Source organism: Pan paniscus, chromosome 12, assembly GCF_029289425.2.
Source record: "Pan paniscus chromosome 12, NHGRI_mPanPan1-v2.0_pri, whole genome shotgun sequence".
NCBI classification, from domain to species: Eukaryota; Metazoa; Chordata; class Mammalia; order Primates; family Hominidae; genus Pan; species Pan paniscus.
The window spans coordinates 51618174-51638703 of NC_073261.2; the positions used below are offsets into that span (position 1 = coordinate 51618174).

At 42.7% G+C, this 20530-nt stretch overlaps 1 long non-coding RNA gene across 1 annotated transcript in view; it reads right to left on the reverse strand.

The window, feature by feature from the left end:
• Positions 1–3986: 3986 nt before the first annotated feature.
• Positions 3987–20530, reverse strand: part of LOC117979186 (uncharacterized) — a 51903-nt gene continuing 35359 nt past the window's right edge. Inside the window, exons 3-4 of the long non-coding RNA XR_010109199.1 lie at positions 16268–16532; positions 3987–11445 (exon numbers count right to left, since the gene is read on the reverse strand). This is a non-coding gene — a long non-coding RNA (uncharacterized LOC117979186). The remainder of the gene's footprint in view (positions 11446–16267; positions 16533–20530) is intronic.

The window sequence follows — 20530 nt, forward strand, 5'->3', positions numbered from 1 at the left end:
TTCTTTTTCTTTCTTTCGAGACAGGAACTTAATCTGTCATTCGTGCTGGAGTGCAGTGGTGTGATCACAGCTCACTACAGCCTTGACTTCCCAGGCTCAGGTGATTCTCCCACCTCAGCTTTCCAGGTAGCTAGGATTACAGGTATGTGCCACCATGTCCAGCTAATTTTTTTAATACATATTTTTTGTAGGGATGGAGTCTCACTATGTTGCCCAGGCTGGTCTCAAATTCCTGGGCTTAAGTGATCCACCTGCCTGGGCCTCCCAAAGTGCTGGGATTACAGGCATGAGCCACCGCGCCTGGGCTAGAACTTTGATTTCTAAGAATGGTTCTCAAATTTGAACAGACTTCAAAATCCTCTGGAGGGCTTGTTAAAATATAGATTGCTGTGCCCACCCCAGGCTCTCTGATTCAGCAGGTGCAGCCAGGGAGTTTGAACTTCTCTCAAGCTCCCAAGTTACGCTGTAGGCCTAGCACTAGTTTTAAGAACCTGTGCTCCATAACACACTGGTGAGCTGCAGTGAGCACCTGGACAGGCAACAAACAGATTTCAAACACAGATTTTTTTTACCTTTGGTTTCTATAGGTCACTGCTGCACATTTTAATAGGCTCTCATTTTTACATACTATACTAATGACTATAAATATCTATTTCCTAATACATAAAAATGTTCACAGCATCTCTGGGGTGGTAATATGATGTGTGTTTTCATTGTCTTCTTTTTGTCTTTCAACTTTTTTTTGAGACGGAGTCTCGCTCTGTCGCCCAGGCTGGAGTGCGGTGGCGTGATCTCAGCTCACTGCAAGCTCCGCCTCCCGGGTTCACGCCATTCTCCTGCCTCAGCCTCCCAAATAGCTGGGACTACAGGCAGCCGCCACCAGCCCAGCTAATTTTTTTTTGTATTTTTAGTAGAGACGGGGTTTCACCGTGTTAGCCAGGATGGTCTTGATCTCCTGACCTGGTGATCAGCCTGCCTCAGCCTCCCAAAATGCTGGGATTACAGGTGTGAGCCACCGTGCCCAGCCTTGTCTTTCTACATTTTATAAGTGGTTTGTCTTGAGCATATATAACCTTTATAATCAGAAAAAAATCTAAAGGCTAACAAAAGAAAGAAAACGTGGTAAGGGACAGTCTTGTTGGAAAGCTTGATATTTCTATCACTAGCTACACAGAGAACCAAGGGGGAAAGCATGACCATAGCAGCTAACATACTTCATGAGTGAGTCCAGTGTACTCCGTTCTCACTGCGTCAATTCAATTCACCTTCCGTAACCCTGAGATGGGTACCATCATCTTCATCTTCATCATCCTCTTCATCAGCATCATCATCCTCTGCTTTTAACAGATGAGTAAACTGATGCACCTGGCTGGTAACTAGAAAAGCCAGGATTTGGACCCAGGAGTTTCAACTTCCATGTTAGCGTGCTTAACCCCACGTTACAAACCTTCCTGAGCATGTGAGACCATTGTCCCATCCTCCAGCAGAGAAGATCTTGGACAGCAGCTTTCCCTCACATTCTCTCATCTAAATGCTTTATGGATAGTCATTCACGCAGAAGCCTGGGTCTCCAGCAAGGGCTGGCATCTGCCCATCCTAATTTTTGTTTTAACCTGGTGAAAATGGGAGGAGAGTTATATGCACTGATGTTTCATTTAGGTAAAGGGTGCAATGTTGCAATCCATGAAGATCCTAACGCAAGAAAGGAGAAGAGGGCTCTAAATATGAAGGTGATGTTCTACCGGACATATGAGTACCACAGGATTGTGGAAATCTGTGCTCCTCCAGCCTAGAGTCCCGACCCCATGAGCACAAGGAGATCCAGAGGGAAACCCTCCCCAGCTTTCCTGGAAAGCTGAGGATAAGGCCTCAGTAAACATTTATTAGGGGCAGTTGTAGGCCACATTGTACCAGACACTTTACATACATTTTCTCTAATTCCCAATGCCCTCCAAAGTAGATCATTATCCTCTTCTCCACTTCACAGGTAAGAAACTGTAGCACAGATAGGGTAAGTCATTTGCCCCTGGTCAGACAGCAAACAGGTCCCAGAGCTGGGGTTTCAACTACAATTTGAACCATGGTCTGCTACTCCAAAGGCCAAGCTCATCCTATGGCCCTGCCTTCTAGGTATATTGAGTGGCTTTCAGTTATCTGCTTTCTGCAGCACAGTCAGAAGTTGGTAGGGAGGAAGGCAAAGAACTAGGACTGACTGCAGCCTAATGATCTGCCTGGGGCTGGGATCTGGGGTCGGGGTATGAGGGTGGCAGCCCCAGAGCAGCTTGGGGTGGGAAGAATAGGACCAAACTGTAAGTGTGTGGGAGAGGGAAGCAGAGGAGATGGGGAACCACAGCGCCTGCACTATCTTAGCCTTCTCAGGCCAGGCCAGCTGACTGGGCAGCCTTTGGCCTCACCCAGAAAGAGGGAGGGGAGGGTTCCTTTCACAGAATGTGGATTGGAATCCCCAACCCTCCCCCCCTCCACCCCTGACACCCAAGGCCTGTTAAGGCCAGGGCTGAGGCCCCAGGGTACACCCACCCTCAGGGCTGCCAGCTACTAGGTCCTCACTAGACAATCTTTTTTTTTTTTTTAGCTTCTAGACCTAAAAATAGGTCAAAGGCGTGGAGAGGGGAGGAAATAGCTAGACTCAAAATAATGTGTGGAATGATAAGCAAAGCTTACAGTGCATGAAATCTGGGTAGAGAAAACTATGTGGCCTTTTTTTTTCAACATTTCCCATAGACGGTAAATTTGAAGTAAAAACATTGTTACTAAAATATAAAAATATTATAAAAGCTGTACTATCATTGTGTATTACCCATTTAAACATGAAGTAGTGAAGTTTTTAAAAATTAAATATATTTCTGGATCCCCCATCCCCCATACTTATATATTTGGGACAACAGCATCTGAGTGCCCTTTAACTGACTGGCAGCTCTGGGGTCCCCAACACTTTCATCTTCCCCCATCCCTCCAAAGCTTAGAGACCAGTCCATTGTTAACTTCAAACCACCTCAAAGCTGACTTTCCAAGTTCAGTTTCTTGTAGAATTTTTTTTTCATGATTTTTTGGGTTTATTTTATTTTTAATTTGAAAACCACTAACCTGTTTCTATGAGGGAAAATGTGCTTCAAGTTCCAGACCACACACTTTTAGGACACGATCTGTTCCTACTGCAGGTAACAGAACGACATAATCAATGAACTGGTATCAACTACTGCAAGAGGCCATGAAACAGAACCTAGCCTCCCAACTCAGACATCAAAAGCATTCCACACTCCAGAGTAGCTGATGTTATGATTCCCTTTATCCTCTTTCAACTAAACACATCTATTCATGTTTTATCAATGATTTATCCAGCCCCTGCTATGAGCCAGCCACAAAGCCTGGCATTAGGAAGACTGAGATGAATAAGCTGAGGATGGTCAGCTTTGTGGGAAAGATGGATGGGGAAGCCAGTGAGCTCTCTTTAGTAGGGAGGGTGTGCAAAGAGACAGGGGGTCTCCAAGGGGAATGGCCCAGCTTCATGAAGAAGGTAATGCATAATTGAGACTCAAAAGATGAGTAAGTATTGGGAGTAGGGATGATTCTAAAGCATAGAGCACAAGCCTGGAAAGACACGACAACAAACCACAGGTGCCAGGTGGATCCACCAGACACCTGCCACCCCAACTTCCCCTTCACATGGAAAGGGCCATGGCCACAGGCCCCTAACCAGGTGAACTGGGACAGGTTGGCCTTCTATAAGAGTGGCTACTGATCGGATGAGTGGGCACCTAACCCAAAGACTCAGGCTGGCTGAGGTACCCAATGAGGTTTTCAATACCAGTGACAGTAACTAAATCAGCCAACCAACCTGGCTCCCTCTGGCATTTATGCGGAAGAATATCAGGAATTTGGCTGGTACGTGAAGAGTCAAGTGCACAGAATTAAGGACAGCAGACCAGACTAGGCACTAGACACTACATCTGCCTCCGCCTCTGCCTAAACTTTGAGTTCTCCTTTGAAGCTGTTCTGCATAACAAATCACCACAAAACCTAGTGGCTTATCACAATAATAATAATTTTATCTCTCACAATTTTCACGAGTCAGGAATTTGGGAAGGGCTCAGTGGGGTGGTTCTGGCTCAGGGTTTCTCAGGCAGTTGCAGTCAGGTGGTGGCTGGAGCTAGAAGAGCAGGGAGCTGGAGCATCCGAGGACTGGTGGGGTGTCTCTGCCTCTCATTACATCCCCTCAGAACTTCTCCATGGTGTCTCTCCTGATGGGCTAGTTTGGGCTTCCTCACAGCATGGTGCCTTCAGGGTAGCCTGCTTGCATGGCAGCTGAGGGCTTCCAGCTGAGAGTTGCAGCAAGCAAGGTAGGAGTTGCATTGCCTTTTTTGACCTAGCCTCAAAAGTCATTTGGCATCATTTCCACATACTGTCTTGGTTGACCTGGTCACAAAGCCCAATCTATTTCCTTTTTTTATTATTTTTAATTTTTGTGGGTACATAGTAGGTATGTATATTTATGGGGTACATGAGATGTTTTGATATAGGTATGCAGTGTGAAATATAAGCACATCATGGAGAATGGGGTATCCATCCCCTCAAGCATTTATCCTTTGAGTTACAAACAGTCCAATTATACTCTTTATTTAAAAATGTATAGGGTTTTTTTTTTTTTAAGACTGAGTTTTGCTCTTGTTGCCCAGGCTAGAGTACAGTGCAGGATCTCGGCTCACTGCAACCTCCGCCTCCTGGGTTCAAGCAATTCACCTGCCTCAGGCCTCCCAAGTAGCTGGGATTACAGGCCTGTCACCATGCCCAGCTAAATTTTTTGTATTTTTAGTAGAGACAGGGTTTCATCATGTTGGCCAGGCTGGTCTCAAACTCCTGACCTCAGGTAATCCACCTGCCTCAGCTTCCCAAAGTGCAAGGATTACAAGCGTAAGCCACCACTCCCAGCCAGTTATTATTGACGATAGTCACTCTCTTATGCTATCAAATAGTAGGTCTTATTCATTCTTTTTAGTTATTTTTTGTACCAGTTAACCATCCCCATCTCCCCTTCCATCCCCAACTACCCTTCCCAGCCCTAATCCATTTTCAAGCCCACCTCCTTTTTTTTTTTTTTTTTTTGAGATGGAGTTTCGCTCTTGTTGCCCAGGCTGGAGTGCAATGGCGCAATCTCGGCTCACAGCAACCTCCGCCTCCCAGGTTCAAGCAATTCTCCTGCCTCAGCCTCCCAAGTAGCTGGAATTACAGGCATGCACCACCACACCCGGCTAATTTTGTATTTTTAGTAGAGACGGGGTTTCTCCATGTTGAGGTTGGTCTCAAACTCCTGACCTCAGGTGATCTGCCCGCCTCAGCCTCCCAAAGTGCTGGGATTACAGGCGTGAGCCACCGTGCCCAGCCTTCAAGCCCACCTCCTAATGGAAAGAAAGTAAAAAAGATGTGGACATATTTTTAAACTTCCACACAATCTCAGCTCAGCCTTACACTGAAACTCCATTTTCCATTTTCTTTAGGTGAAGTGTTTAGGTGAAGATTGGGATTGAATCTCTGTTCCATGCACATTAGGCAAGCTACAGTTAGCTCAGCAGGGCTGGGGCACAAGGTATGAGCACAGCACAAAAAGAAAAGTCTAGAGAAGTAGGCAAAGGTCTTCCATGTCAGGCTAGGGAGTCTGGGCTTTTTCCTACAAGTGTCCACTCTCCTTCCAGAACAAATAGGGACAGTTACAGGTGACTTCCATAACTAGGTAGCCTCTAGAACAGAGACTGGAAACAGGTGGCCCACAGCAGAAGGCACCCATACAATACTCCTTAGCTTAGAAAGTTTCTTACCAAAAAAAATCAGCATTTCTGGCTTCTCTTGAAAAATTAGAAAACCTGGTCATAGTGGACTCTTATTCTTGCATGGATGCAAATAGGGGAGAGAATAGCAGCTGTCTTCAAATAGGATGTATGCTCTTGGCTTAGCCAGAGTTTCCACAATTTCCTGTTGCATCACAGTTGTCTTGTTTCATTATTTATCTTATTTTCACAGTAGACACTTGAGTTTGTGACCCTTGATCTCAGGCTTCCTATGGGCAAGAGCTCTGCTGGAGTCGGGCTAACAAACCCCCCTCTCATTTCACACTCGGCAAAGAAATGGAGACATATTCTCTCTTCATTTGAAGCATAGTTTGCTTCAACTTTGTAAACACTGTATGCAAACATGTTCTCAATCATTTTCAAAGAGAAACCTTGTGCTTGGAGTCATCTCATTTGCTGAACTGGATTTGGTCAATTTGTTTAGAGCAAGTGAAAACAATTGCGTACCTTGCAAAGTGTAAATCAGGCACAGGGTCACTTCCTGCAGGGGAAGGTCCATCAGCTGCCTTTGTGAGCCAGCATCTCGGCGTGATGGCTGGGCTGATTAGCCCACAGGTGATTTCAGTCAATCATAACACATAAATGCCCAGTTTAGATGTAAATCACTGAGTGTTATGTAGTTTCACCTCACAGGAAGTGGCTCGTTATACTCCTCTTCAACTCTACAAATCCTACCCTTTCTTCAAGCCGCAAATCCAGTCCCAGCTTCTTCTGAAAGCCTTCTCCAATGACTCTAGTTGTGTAGACAGGGCTTGCTACCCAGGACAGCCTCTGTGCTGGCTTTGTGCCTGCGTTTCTAAGTCTCTTTATCCCAGCTCCCTCCTCTCTGTGCCTCATCTCCCACTGGGCTCCCTTTCAGCCCACAGCTTGCCTTAACTTTGTCCCCAGATGGCTGCAACCCTCATTTTCCTGGCAGCCTGATGTCCTGTCTGGCTAAGTCAGGTCAGCCCCCACAAGGCCTGTTCCTCCCTGCTGGGTAGCTCTGGGGCCAGAACTGCACTCCTCTCCCCACCTGATCTTCCAGACAGCTTGCCTTAACTTTGTCCCCAGATGGCTGCAACCCTCATTTTCCTGGCAGCCTGATGCCTCTCTGGCTAAGTCAGGTCAGCCCCCACAAGGCTTGTTCCTCCCTGCTGGGTAGCTCTGGGGCCAGAACTGCACTCCTCTCCCCATCGGATCTTCCATAAATGCCTATTCCTGTGTCTATATCAGAGACACTGATACCAGGGAGAGGGTGAGGGAGTGAGAAGAGCAAAAAGAATAGATTCTTGGGAGGCAGATGCAGAACTAGACAAAGGAAACTCCAGCTAGGGGCTGGCTGACATAGACCTTTGTGTCTTCACTCAGGATTGAAAATGAATGACTACAGACATGTAGGCACATAAGTGTCCACCAGTGGTCCACACCTATTTTTCTATTCAGATTGTATCTTCAGATTTGAGAAGAGCATTCCTGAAGGAAGGAGTCAACATGACAAGGTAGACAGTCAGAGGAAGCAAGTAGGAGAAGTATCACCATTAGGAATAAAAATAACAAGAGGACAGTGGAGGTCTCAGAACTGTTCATGAGAGAGAATCAAAAGCAACAAAGCGTGAGAGAGCCGGATGCTTTGTGTTGATTGGTAACTGTCCATAGGCAGTGTTGGACAATGCATCTTAGCCCAAACATTTAAAATGAAGCACTATTATAATTTAGGGTATACAGACAGGGAAACAACAGACATGGGGATCATGCAGGCCACTGAAGGCTTTGTAAATACTTGTTAACTCTCCTTGCTTATTGATTTTGTGCTAGTTATAGGAAGTCTTAGCTTTATAAGTCAAGCCTTCATCAAGGAGCTCAGGAGATAGAAAGCTTCATGCTTGAAATAAAGTAACCTGATAATTTAATTGCTGCAAGAAATGACCAAAACTTGATTCATGTGTCTAATACATAATGAACATTGAATAATATTGCAGACATGTTAAAACTGTATAGGCAAGATGGTCATTGAGATCATATCAGATAACATCCTAGGTAATGGTTAAATACTGCCTATTACCAATAATTACACATTACACATGCATTAGATGACTTTCTAATATCTACTAAAGGCCTACTATGAGCTATATGTTGGGGCTGCAATGCTGAGTAAGAAAGACACAGTCCCTGACATTATGGTCATTACACTCTAGGGTTAGTTACCTTCAACTGAAGGTAGTAACATTCATATCTCAGGGGACATTTACACATGTGGAGCACTTTTAGGTGCACATTGAGGACCCCACTGGCCTTTGGCTGACAGGACCACAGATACTAAACACTCTACAGTGTGTGGGCTTGGACTAAAAGGCCAACAGCAGCCCCATCAGGAAATACTGGTAGTGCAAGATATATCTCGCCATGTTTAGAGGCAGGGTTTTTTTAATAATAACAAGACCAAGTACATAATGTTTATTTGTAAAGTATAATTTTTTCCAATTCTTCTATGGTATTCCTTTTTAAATCTCATAGAACTCTTGTCTTCTAAGTTTCACACTTTAGAAAACCTCTAGAGATTAAGAGCAGACACTGCTAGGTTTGAATCTCAACTCTAGCCTTAAAATTTCTGACCTCCAGAAAGGGACTCAACATCTCTGAGCTTCCTAACATGAGGCAGATAATGGCTGGCTCACTGAGACATTGTTTGTGTTGTCAGGAGGACTAAAGGCAGCAAGGTCTGTAAGTTGCCTTGCACAGTGTCTGGAAATCTGGATGTTACGAGGAGGTGGCCATTGTAGACAATGTGGCCCAAGCAGTTTGGGTGTGGGAAATGACGATGTAATGGGTGGAGGGGAAATTAGGGACAGGGCATGGCTTCTTGAAGAATACAGACACCTGAGACACTGAAGGGCAGAGAAAATTGAGAAAGGGAGAAGGGGAGAAGGACAACAGGTGAGATGGAGGACGATGGGGAAGTGATCCAGGTGAGAAGATCTGGAAGGCATTATTCCTATCCCATTGCAATCTGAGGACTGACTCAGCTCCCACACAGATTCTCCTGAGCAAACAGATCTCTCTTGATACCTCCCCCTCCTTCTTTTTTTTTTTTTTTTTTTGTTGTTGTTTTTGTTTTGAGATGGAGTCTCACTCTGTCACCCAGGCTGTAGTGCAATGGTGCGATCTCGGCTCACTGCAACCTACACCTCCCAGGTTCAAGCGATTCTCCTGCGTCAGCCTCCTGAGTAGCTGGGATTACAGGCGCAACCACCATGCCCAGCTAATTTTTATATTTTCATTAGAGACAGGGTTTAACCATGTTGGTCAGGCTGGTCTCGAACTCCTGACCTTGTGATCCGCCCGCCTCGGCCTCCCTAAGTACTGGGATTATAGGTGTGAGCCACCACGCCTGGCCACCTCCCCCTACTTCTATCCTTCATCTCCTTTGTGAATCCAGTGCCAGTCCCAGAGGAGACACACAAACCCATTTTCTTGGTCTCATGTGGTCCTGCTTCAGATTGATTCTTCCTGTCCTGGAGGGAGAGGGCAGAATCTGACCAACGTCTAGCCAAACCCTTTTCCTAGCCTCTCTTGGAGGTCATCTCAGGGCCCCATGCTCATTGTGAGGTCAGGGGCAGGGACAACAACAGGGAGTCTAAGCACATGGAGAATTGGCTTCTACTCAGCGGTTTTATTTGTTTGTTTGCTTGACAATGTTAACTATCTTGACAAGAATTCTGCAAAGTTACTTCAGACCACTTCCTTGGGCAGAAGGCTGTGTCTTGGCCTGAGTTCCCCACACTGGCCATGAGTAGTGTTCTCATGTTCTGGAGGCAATTCGTGTGCCAGTTGCATAATAAAGAGTGGTACTTTGGGTCAAGGAGGAGGCAGAGCCACGGCAAAGACTGTTTCTTGGCACTGATCCCCATGCAGGCCATTGAAGGCTTTGTAAATACTTGTTGACTCTCCTTTCTTATTGATTTTGTGCTAGTTGTAGTAAGTCCCAACTTTACAAGTCAAGTATTCGTTCCACCCGCACTTTAATAAAAGGCAACATCCCCCGTTACCCTCATCCTCTTTGCCTCCTTCCCCATAAAAAATATTCAGAAATAGGGTAAGAGTTGCCCCTGTTTTGGTCTCACCCGTGCTTTTCTTTCATTCTCAGTGTCCTTTCCAGGCACTTCCCTGGAGCTCTCTGAGAAGGTGAGTTACAGCTCCCAGTCATGGCCAGTAGAGCATGTCTCTGTCCTGTGCTTTCGGATGTTACTTTTTTTTTTGGCAGATTTTCTTGGCTGAATTTTGGCATCTGTTCCTGGCTAAATGCTGAGCTCTCCAATTGGTCCCCTTGATCGGTACATGTGGGGTGATTGAACTGTGGTGTCATTTAGGTTGTTTAGAAAAGACAAAACTAAAGCCATGCAACTATTCCTCCTTTTCCATAGTCACACTCTGGAATTAATGGTCAAACAACATTATTTATAGAAGAACCTAGGCCTTCCATATTGATAGGATCTCCAAAACCTATCTTTCCATGCAAAATTTTATCCTTCCATTTGTGCTATGGATTCAGTAATCAGGGAGGCAGTAACCACTCTCTTCAGGAACAAGTGCTGTGATAGATTAATGATGTCTGTCCTGAAAGCAGAATGGGGAAGCGGCAACATGCATGCCATGTGTTTGTCATTCCTGGTCTATAACCAACTGGATTATGGAATTGCTATTTCTATTACTCCTAGGGTCAGAGGTCAGCCCAGTGTATCTGTCCTTGGAAACTACAATTACCTTTGAAAGAAATCTGTTTCTACCTGGATGACTATATCCCATATCTTCATGCCACTCAACTTCTTGTATTCAATCAAGAAATATGTATTGAGCCCCAGCTATGTGCCAAATACTATTCTAGGACAAAATAGCAGTGAAGAAGAAAAAAAAGATCCTGTCTTCATGGATCAGAGTTCCTACAACAGGAAGGCAAACAATAAACAAACAAATACATACATAAGAGGTAATAGTGTTTTGAAGAAATGGACATACCAATGGGATAAAGAGTGACTAAAAAGGATTTTGTTGTTTGTTTTTAAGATGAGACATTATGACATGTTTGTAAAACAGCAGAATTGCTGCATAGAATGAGAAATTGGTGACTCAGAAAAGAGAGGGGATAATTACAGCAACACCAAGATGCCCATTTCTCTTCTAAACACTCTTTCTGTACCAGAGAGCAGTTTTCTCTCTAATTGATCCCTTTGCAGTCTGTGGCCATCAGCTTTTCTGTGCCTCCAGGGTTGTTTTTCCATCATAAATGCCATGCCTGTCAGCTTCTCAGGAAAGGTCAGGCCTCAGAACATGACATATCCTTGTATCAAGCACCTTCATATAAGTTTAGCTATTTTTCCACTCTCTGGACTACTTGTGTGTTCTTAATGTCAGTTTGAGTGTCTCTTATGCTGTCACCAAGGATTAGCTTCCTTCTCTCATATTTCTTCAAGGGGATCCATTTTCATATTTTCTTCTCTCAAATAATCTTCTCCATCCATTTTTGGCAGGAATAGCAGAGACAATTTTCAGCAAACTATTATGGTCATATAGTATTCATTTTTCCCCGTAGCAAGTGAGGGAGCAATTCCTATAACACCAAATCCCCAAAGTTATGGTCAGCTACTCATCTCTTCCATGAGCTCCTTTTAAAATATGCAAATGTAAAGTGTTTGTCACTACAGGACTTTGGGCCCAAATCCTCCCATGGATTTGCTAAACATTGTGAGCTCAGCCGGCTAAACATGAACCATAATGAAATTTTTGGATCTCCTAGCCCAAAGCCTAGAATAAATCCAGGCTTAAACTTAATCCTGGGATAAACTTAATCTTGGCTCAATTAATAGCGTATTTTTCTACATTCTAGAGCATAGTTGGCCAGGGCCTACCCCAGGCCAGAGAGCCTTTCATTAAGTGAACTGCCCTAGAGGAAGAGGACCAAGTACCAGGAGGGCTCAAAAGAAAGAATCTCAAGAAATATCAACAGGAAAAAGGAACTAACGCAGGAAAGATTTTAATCCCTCACTGATTCTACCACTGTAGCCCGCTTGTCTCCCTGACTTTGAACTCTCTCAAAGCTCCTCTTTTCCTCCTCCTCTTCTCTTTCTTTTTGCTCTTCCCTCTCCTCTTCCAAAGTGTGTGTGGCAAGGTCTGACAGGGAAGTTCATTGGCTCTTGTAGAGATATGAGCATGCCTTCGACATAAAGCTGACAGACTGCAATTGATAGAACAATCAAATGTCCAACTACTGAATGTTACTTCTTTAGCAATCCCTCCCAAAAGGGTCATTCATATTTTCTTAGCCTTACATTCTAGCTCTGAGATTATGGTCTGGATCCCTGAGACTTGCGCCTCCTCCCAAGGCACTTGTTTGTGATTCTTCAATGGAGGAATAGGTAGGAAGAGTTCTTTAGGCAGCCAGATACAAAATAAGCTCATTTAGAAACCTTCTATTTTCTATGGGTCAGAATATAAATTGAAAATGTCTCCTTCAGTGAGGAAGAAAGAAAAATCCTTTAAAAATCATGCTGCTATAAAGACACATGCACGTGTATGTTTATTGTGGCACTATTCACAGTAGCAAAGACTTGGAACCAACCCAAATGTCCATCAATGATAGACTGGATTAAGAAAATGTGGCACATATACACCATGGAATACTATGCAGCCATAAAAAAGGATGAGTTCATGTCCTTTGTAGGGACATGGATGAAGCTGGAAACCATCATTCTGAGCAAACTATCGCAAGGACAGAAAACCAAACACCGCATATTCTCACTCATGGGTGGGAATTGAACAATGAGAACACTTGGACACAGGGTAGGGAATATCACACACCAGGGCCTGTCGTGGGGTGGGAGTGGGGGGAGGGATAGCATTAGGAGATATACCTAACGTAAATGACGAATTAACGGGTGCAGCACACCAACATGGCACGTGTATACATAAGTAACAAACCTGCACATGGTGTCATGTACCCTAGAACTTAAAGTATAAAAATAAAAAAAAAAGAAAGAAAGAGAGAAAAATCCTTCCCTCACGGATCACAGTTCCTAGAGTAGAAAGGCAAATAATAAATAAACAAATATATATTAATACATAAGAACACTTCAGGCAATGATGCTTTGTAGAAATGGATATACCAATGGGATAAAGAGTGACTAAAGAGGATTTTGTCGTTTGCTTTTAAGATGAGAGAGACACTAGGACATGTTTGTAAGACAGGAGAATTGCTATATAGAATGAGAGATCAGTGACTTAATTCTCATTGTCCAAAGCACTCTCCTGTTTCTCTGCCTCGCATCCTGACCCTAACCCATGTTAATTAATTTGTCAGGTAAAATATATTTTTGGTGACCTATTTGGGTCAATTTTAATTCTATCAGGTGCCAGTTACATAAAAGCAAGCCATCATATTTGTCAGTGTATTATTTTCAAGTGTTTAAAAACAGAGGTTTGAAATTTTAAAAATTACTTAGAATGTAATATAGTTATTTGTACCTGCTTTCATGCTACAGTGGCAGAGTTAAGTGATTGCAACAGAGATGGTATGGCCCACAAAGCCTAAAATATTTACTAGCTGGTCCTTTGCAGAAGTTTCATTAGCTCCTGACATGTGGCACTAATAATTATACTAGCTCTGTATATTAAATAGTTAATACTTTTTCCCACTGATTTAAGCATCACACTTATTAGCTATAAACACACAAACACAAGTTTACAGCCTATTTATTTTGTTCTACTGATCAGCTTGCCTATTTCTATAATAGTATAACATTTTATTTTTAAAAACTTTAATTGTAAAATATTATTTAAATGTTGATAGTGAAAGCTCTTTCATTATCACTTTTTAAATCTTATTGATTATTTTAAAATCTATTCTTTTGAATGAGCTATGGAACCATTTTTGTCAAATTCCTAAAACTTTTATGAGTGCTCATATATGTCTTTTTTTTTTTTTTTTTTTTTTTTTTTTTTGAGATGGAGTCTTGCTCTGTCTCCCAGGCTGGGGTGCAGTGACATGATCTCAGTTCACTGCAACCTCCGCCTCCTGGGTTCAAGCAATTCTCCTGTCTCAGCCTCCTGAGCAGCTGGGATTACAGGCATGTGCCACCACTCCCAGATAATTTTTCTATTTTTAGTAGAGATGGGGTTTCACCATGTTAACCAGGCTGGTCTCAAACTCTTGACCTCGTGATCTGCCCACCTTGGCCTCCCAAAGTGCTGGAATTACAAGCATGAGCCACTGCGCCCAGCCCATATATAAGTCTTTGTGTGGACATATGTTTTATCTTGGTGAATACCTAGGAGTGGGTAGAATTACCAGGTCATTTGGTAAGTGCACATCTAACTTTATAAGAAATCACCTGTCTTCTATTATATTTTAAATATTTTTTATTTTGCATTGTTTTGATTTTCTCTTTTTTTCCAGGGAAGCCAATTATGCCTATGCTGGATCTCCTTTGACTGTTTTCTACATCTACCATTTTCTGTTTAATCTGTTTTAACCTTTATTTTCATTTTATTGTGTAAGTTTCCTCATTTCTATCTTGTGCTTTGCCACTACCATTTCCACCTCATTGTTTTCCAGGTTTTCTCTAGCTGCTCTTCCCTTGTCTCAAGATTGCTAACTTAGCTCAGCTTTTGTGATGCATCTGCATTCACTAAAACTTTGGCTCCAGCCTTTGCATTTTAGGTTACAACTTGGCACAACCATTTCAGAAAACTGTCATTATCTACCAAAGTAAATTATAAACATACCCTAAGATCCTGTGAGCTCTGGACCTTTACATATTGTTGACACAAGCCCTTTGTTTGCCAAATGTTTTGCATGCCTTCTTCCTCTGTGGCTCTCTTTTTTACTTCCTCTTTTTTTTTTTTTTTTTTTTTGAGATGGAGTTTCTCTCTTGTCACCCAGGCTGGAGTACAATGGTGTGATCTTGGCTCACTGCAACCTCTGCCTCCTGGGTTCAAGCAATTCTCCTGCCTCAGCCTTTCAAGTAGCTGGGATTACATCACACCCGGCTAATTTTTGTATTTTTAGTAGAGACAGGGTTTCACCATGTTGGCCAGGCTGGTCTCAAACTCCTGACCTCAAGTGACCTGCCTGCCTCGGCCTCCCAAAGTGCTGGGATTACAGGCGTGAGCCACCGAGCCCAGACTTCTTTTTTTCTTCTTAATGTTATTTTTGATGAACAGAAGTTTTTATTTTAACATAGTCATTGCTATGGTTTGAATGTTTTTGTTCCTCGTCACCAAAGTTCGCATGTTGGAAACTTAATCCCCAATGTAACAGTGTTGGGAGGTAGGATCTTTGGGGAAGTGTTTAGGTCATGAAGACTCTGTCCTCATGAATATATTAATGCCACTTTAAAAATGCTTGTGGGGGCCGGGGCAATGGCTGATGCCTGTAATCCCAGCACTTTGGGAGGCCAAGGCAGACAGACCACTTGAGCTCAGGAGTTTGAGACCAGCCTGGGCAACATGGTGAAACTCTGTCTTAACAAAAAAATAAAAAATACAAAAACAATAAGCTGGGCATGGTGGCATGCACTGGCAGTCCCAGCTATTCAGGAAGCTGAGGTAGGAGGATCACTTGAACCTGAGAGGCAGAGATGGCAGTGAGTCATGATCACACCACTGCACTCCAGCCTTGGTGATAGAGTGAGACCCGTCTCAAAAAGAAAAAAAAAAAGTGCTGGTGGGAGCAGACTCACTCTCTCTTGCCTCTTGCCCTTTCTGCCTTCTGCCGTGTAAGGATGCAGTAGGAAGGCAATAAGAAGGCCCACACAAGCTGCTGGTGACTTGATCTGGGATTTCTCAACCTCCAGAACTGTGAGAGAATAAATTTCTGTTTTTCATAAATTACCTGGTCTGTGGCATTCTGTTACAGCAGCACAAAATGGACTAAGACAGTTGTATATGTCAGTCTTTTTCTTTATGGTTAGTGCTTTTTATGTTCTACTTGAGGAGTCTTGCCTTATGCTGAGATCATGATGATATTCTTTTATATTACCATCTAAGACTTTTATTGTTTTGCCTTTTCTTTAAAAGAATCACTTATTTACATTTTGTTTTTGTGTATGTATGAAGCGAAAGCCAAGCTTTATTTTTTTCCAAATGGGTATCTAAATATCCCCACACATTCATTGATAAGACATTCCTTTCACCTGTGCTCTATAGTGTCACCTTTGACATAATTAATGGTTCACATATCTGTTTTATTATTTTAATTCATTGATAAAGTTGTCCATCCTTGAACCAATATGACAAAATCTTAATTGCTATAGTTTTGTAATAAATCTTGATACTACTAGCTAATTTCTCCCATCTTCAGCTTGTTTATATATATACACATTTTATATATTTATGTATTTTTATATATTAAGTTAATTTATATAATATATATTTACCTCTCCGCCACACCGCCGCTGCACCGCCATCATGAACACCAGCCGTGTGCAGCCTATCAAGCTGGCCAGGGTCACCAAGGTCCTGGGCAGGACCGGCTCTCAGGGACAGTGCACGCAGGTGCGCGTGAAATTCATGGACGACACGAGCCGGTCCATCATCCGCAATGTAAAAGGCCCCGTTGGGTTCTTCAATGTAAAAGGATGTTGGGTTCGCCCGCATGGCCGATGGGAATGGTCTGTCACAATCTGCTCCTTTATTTTTTGCCTGCCACACAGAATTGAGATGCGCCTTTAAATAAAGCGTTTGTGTTTCAAGTTAAAATATATATATATATTTACATATTATTCAATATATGTGTTACATTATACATATATATTAATATTTACATACATATTTTCCTGTAGGAAAGGTTTTATCTGCATCCCTCAAGTTTGGATATACAGTATTTTTGCTATTACTTAGCTCAAACAATAATATTATTAGATACATACATATTTAGTGTTGTTATATCTTCCTGGTGAATTAAACCTCTATTATATTTTTTCCCAGGGCAAATTTATGTTACTTCTGCCATGTGCCTGGAAACACTCATACCCTGGGATCACTTTAATCCAGCTTCAGAGACTGGATAAGTAAAGCTGAGTTGCACCCCCTCTGAAGGTCTATTTACTTCTGGTTCAACGTTACTCCTAGGGTGCAGGCATCCCTTTGGGGTCTCAGTCTAAAGAGAGGAGGGCTTGTCAGGCTTCCTTCGCCTGTGTCCATGCTCCATGAGTCTATCAAAGGTGTCATTCAGTCTCCCAGCACCCCAGTAAACTTTTATTGCTAGGAAATAAGAAAATTGTTGCTTTCAAATATTAGTTTTAAACTGATCATGATAATGAACTTGCTTATTAATTCTGGAAATTTTTTCTGCTGCTTCTGTTACATATTCCAGGTGGATAATAATATCATTGGCAAACAATTATGCTTTTATCTCTTGTTAGCATTTAATATTACAGAGGAGATATATACAGCCAGTCTATTTTTTTTTTTTTTTTTTGAGATGGAGTCTAGCTCTATCCCCCAGGCTGGAGTGCAGTGGCACACTCTTGGCTCAACCTCCACCTTTCAGGTTCAAGCGATTCTTCTGCCTCAGCCTCCTGAGTAGCTGGGATTACAGGCGCACACCACCACACCCAGCTAATTTTTGTATTTTTAGTAGAGATGGGGTTTCACCGTGTTGGTCGGGCTGGTCTTGAACTCCCAACCTCATGATCCACCCACCTCAGCCTCCGAAAGTGCTGGGATTACAGGCGTGAGCCACCACGCCCGGCCAGCCAGTTTAATTTTTAAACTTGCCTCCTCAGCCTGAATGCTTTGCTTATTTTGCATGGTGTGCCTAAATGTGAGCCTCTTTCCATCGACTTGATACAAAAGGAGGAAATCACTTTTAATCAATATATAAGGCTCTTTCTGGCAGTCTGAAAATATTCTTTTATATTATACCATAGTTAAGTAATTATTTCTATCCCATTTGTTCTGTTCTGAGTCATGTCTCGATTTTCTATTTTCTGTATTTATTCTCTCACTTGATTTTTTTTCCCTTTCTGCATTCTTGGAGGACTTTTCAAGCTTGTTCTTCACATATTTCTGCTTTCCTCTCCTGTGTTATCAATTCTGTTCTTTATTGGTTCAATGTGCATTTTAATATTTTGCCATCTTATTCTATCTCTTTGTGGTTTTATGTCCTGCTTCATAAAGACCCCATCTTCTTTTACTTTACTGAGGATATCAAGCAGCCTCCTAAAATTTTCTTCAGAGCCTGCATTTACATTATTTTTGAAAATACATTTGTTCTCTGAATCTTCAATCTGCTATTCCCATTCCTTTGTTTCTGTAATTTATTTATATGTTTCATATTATATTGATTCTTTCTCTTATGATCTTATGATTTTTAAAATCATAATCTTCATCATTATAATATAGCTTGCATTTGTTGAGTGCTTACTGTGTGCTCTTCCAAGTATTTCTATGCATTGACTCATGCAATCTCACAACAACTCTATGAAGTAAGAAGCATTATTAACCTCATTTTACAAATACAAATGCTGAGACATCAACATTAGGTAACTTGCCCATGGTCACAGAGCTGTAAGTGGTGGAGTCAGGATTTGAACCCAGACAGTCTGGCTCCAGAGTATCAATGCTAGACTGCCTCTCAGTCATGTTTAAGACATTTTTAAAAGGAGAATGCTATCTAACTCAGTATTTGACAACAAATTATGTGTGTGGATTTTTCCCTAGCTCCATTTCTATTTGTGTGAAGGTCAAACTCCATTCTCAGCCACACAGCTGAAGAGCAGATTGGAGTACATAACATGCAGTCCAGTCCTGACTTCTGCTGGGTATTCATCCATTTAAACTCTGCACCTCATACTTTCAGCCAACGTGATTCTTGAAAAGCTATAGTTCCGACGGGTTCCAACAAAGCTTTTTCTCTCCATACCCACTCTAGCAGCTCTTTACTTGTAGGGCTTATATGACCCAGGATAGGGGTACTACTGTGGTTCCTTACCTTAATGTCTATACACGTACATGCACCTCCCCAACTCCACTATTTACTCTCTAGTTAACTTCTGGGGGATTTCTGCTGTCTTTAAATAGATGCAAACAAATAACAAAGAAGGAGGAGGAGAATCAATATGGATTGGTTCACAGGACCCACAGCAGAGGGACAGCTGGGTCTTTGAGTGAAGAGCTAAACAGTGGTGATGTCTGAATGGTCTTGAGTTTTCAGGTAAGCTCTGTTTCATGAGCCACATGAATTGAAGTTAACCATCATTCATCTGCATTAAAGATTCCTCTGAAATTCTGGGTCAGCACTGTCCATTAGATTTAGTTTTGAGGCTGGTTATGAGCTTTCCCCTCACCACTCCCTGCCATGGCTTCCTAGATATTTTATTGAAAAGTTGAGAGATGCTGTTTTTTGTTTGTTTGTTTGTTTGTTTGTTTGTTTTTGAGACAGAGTCTTGCTCTGTCGCCCAGGCTGGAGTGCAGTGGTGCAATCTCGGCTCACTGCAAGCTCCGCCTCCCGGGTTCACGCCATTCTCCTGCCTCAGCCTCCTGAATAGCTGGGACTACAGGCGCCCGCCATCACGCCCGGCTAATTTTTTGTATTTTTAGTAGAAACGGGGTTTCACTATGTTAGCCAGGATGGTCTCTATCTCCTGACCTCGTGATCCGCCCACCTCGGCCTCCCGAAGTGCTGGGATTACAGGCGTGAGCCACCGCGCCCAGCCTGAGAGATGCTGTATTAAAGGCTGTTAATCAGGTGCCATTTTAAACCAGAACTACCCTCAGCCATTGTTTTCAAAGCTGACCAAACAGATTAGATCAGTGATCAAGGGACTCGTAAAGGGATTGAAGGGCCATATTAATTTTTAAACCTGATTACAGTTTCATCCATTGACTTTGTATATATACAGATACTTTTCACCTCACTTAGCATCTCCCAAATCCTCAGCATAGAAAAATAACTATTCAAGACTACCCAAAAGCACAACCTTCTTGAGTCAGATATAATTAGACAACAATTACAGACTGTTTGCCTACCCAGTACTACTCTCCTGTTCTTCCTGAGTAACAAAACCCCAACTTTATCAGGAATGACCACATTTTTCAGCCTCTTTTAAAACAGTGTGGCCATGTGACATTATTTTAGCTAAGGAAACATGAGTTGAAGCTGTTGGGGGGAGCATAGCTCACAGAAAAAGACTCTTTTTTTTTTTTTTCGAGACGGATTCTCGCTCTGTCGCCTAGGCTGGAGTGCAGTGGCACAATCTTGGCTCACTGCAACCTCTGCCTCCCCAGTTCAAGCGATTCTCCTGCCTCAGCCTCCTGAGTAGCTAGGACTACAGGCGCCCGCCACCATGCCTGGCTAATTTTTGTATTTTTAGTAGAGACAGGGTTTCACTATGTTGGCCAGGCTGGTCTCGAACCCCTGACCTCATGATCTGCCCACCTCAGCCTCCCAAAGTGCTGGGACTACATGTGTGAGCCACCACACCTGGCCTAGAAAAAGACTCTTTAAAGAGACACAGGCAGCTGGAGATTGCACCTTCCTTTTTACTCTTCCTCACCTCCTTCTACTTCCTGCCTAGAACACAAATGTTATTCCTAGATTTCAACAGCTATGTAGACCATGAGCAACCTAGAGATGGAAGCTATGGACTAAATCTCTTGGAATTTCTTTTTTTTTTTTTTTCTTTTAATCTCTTGGA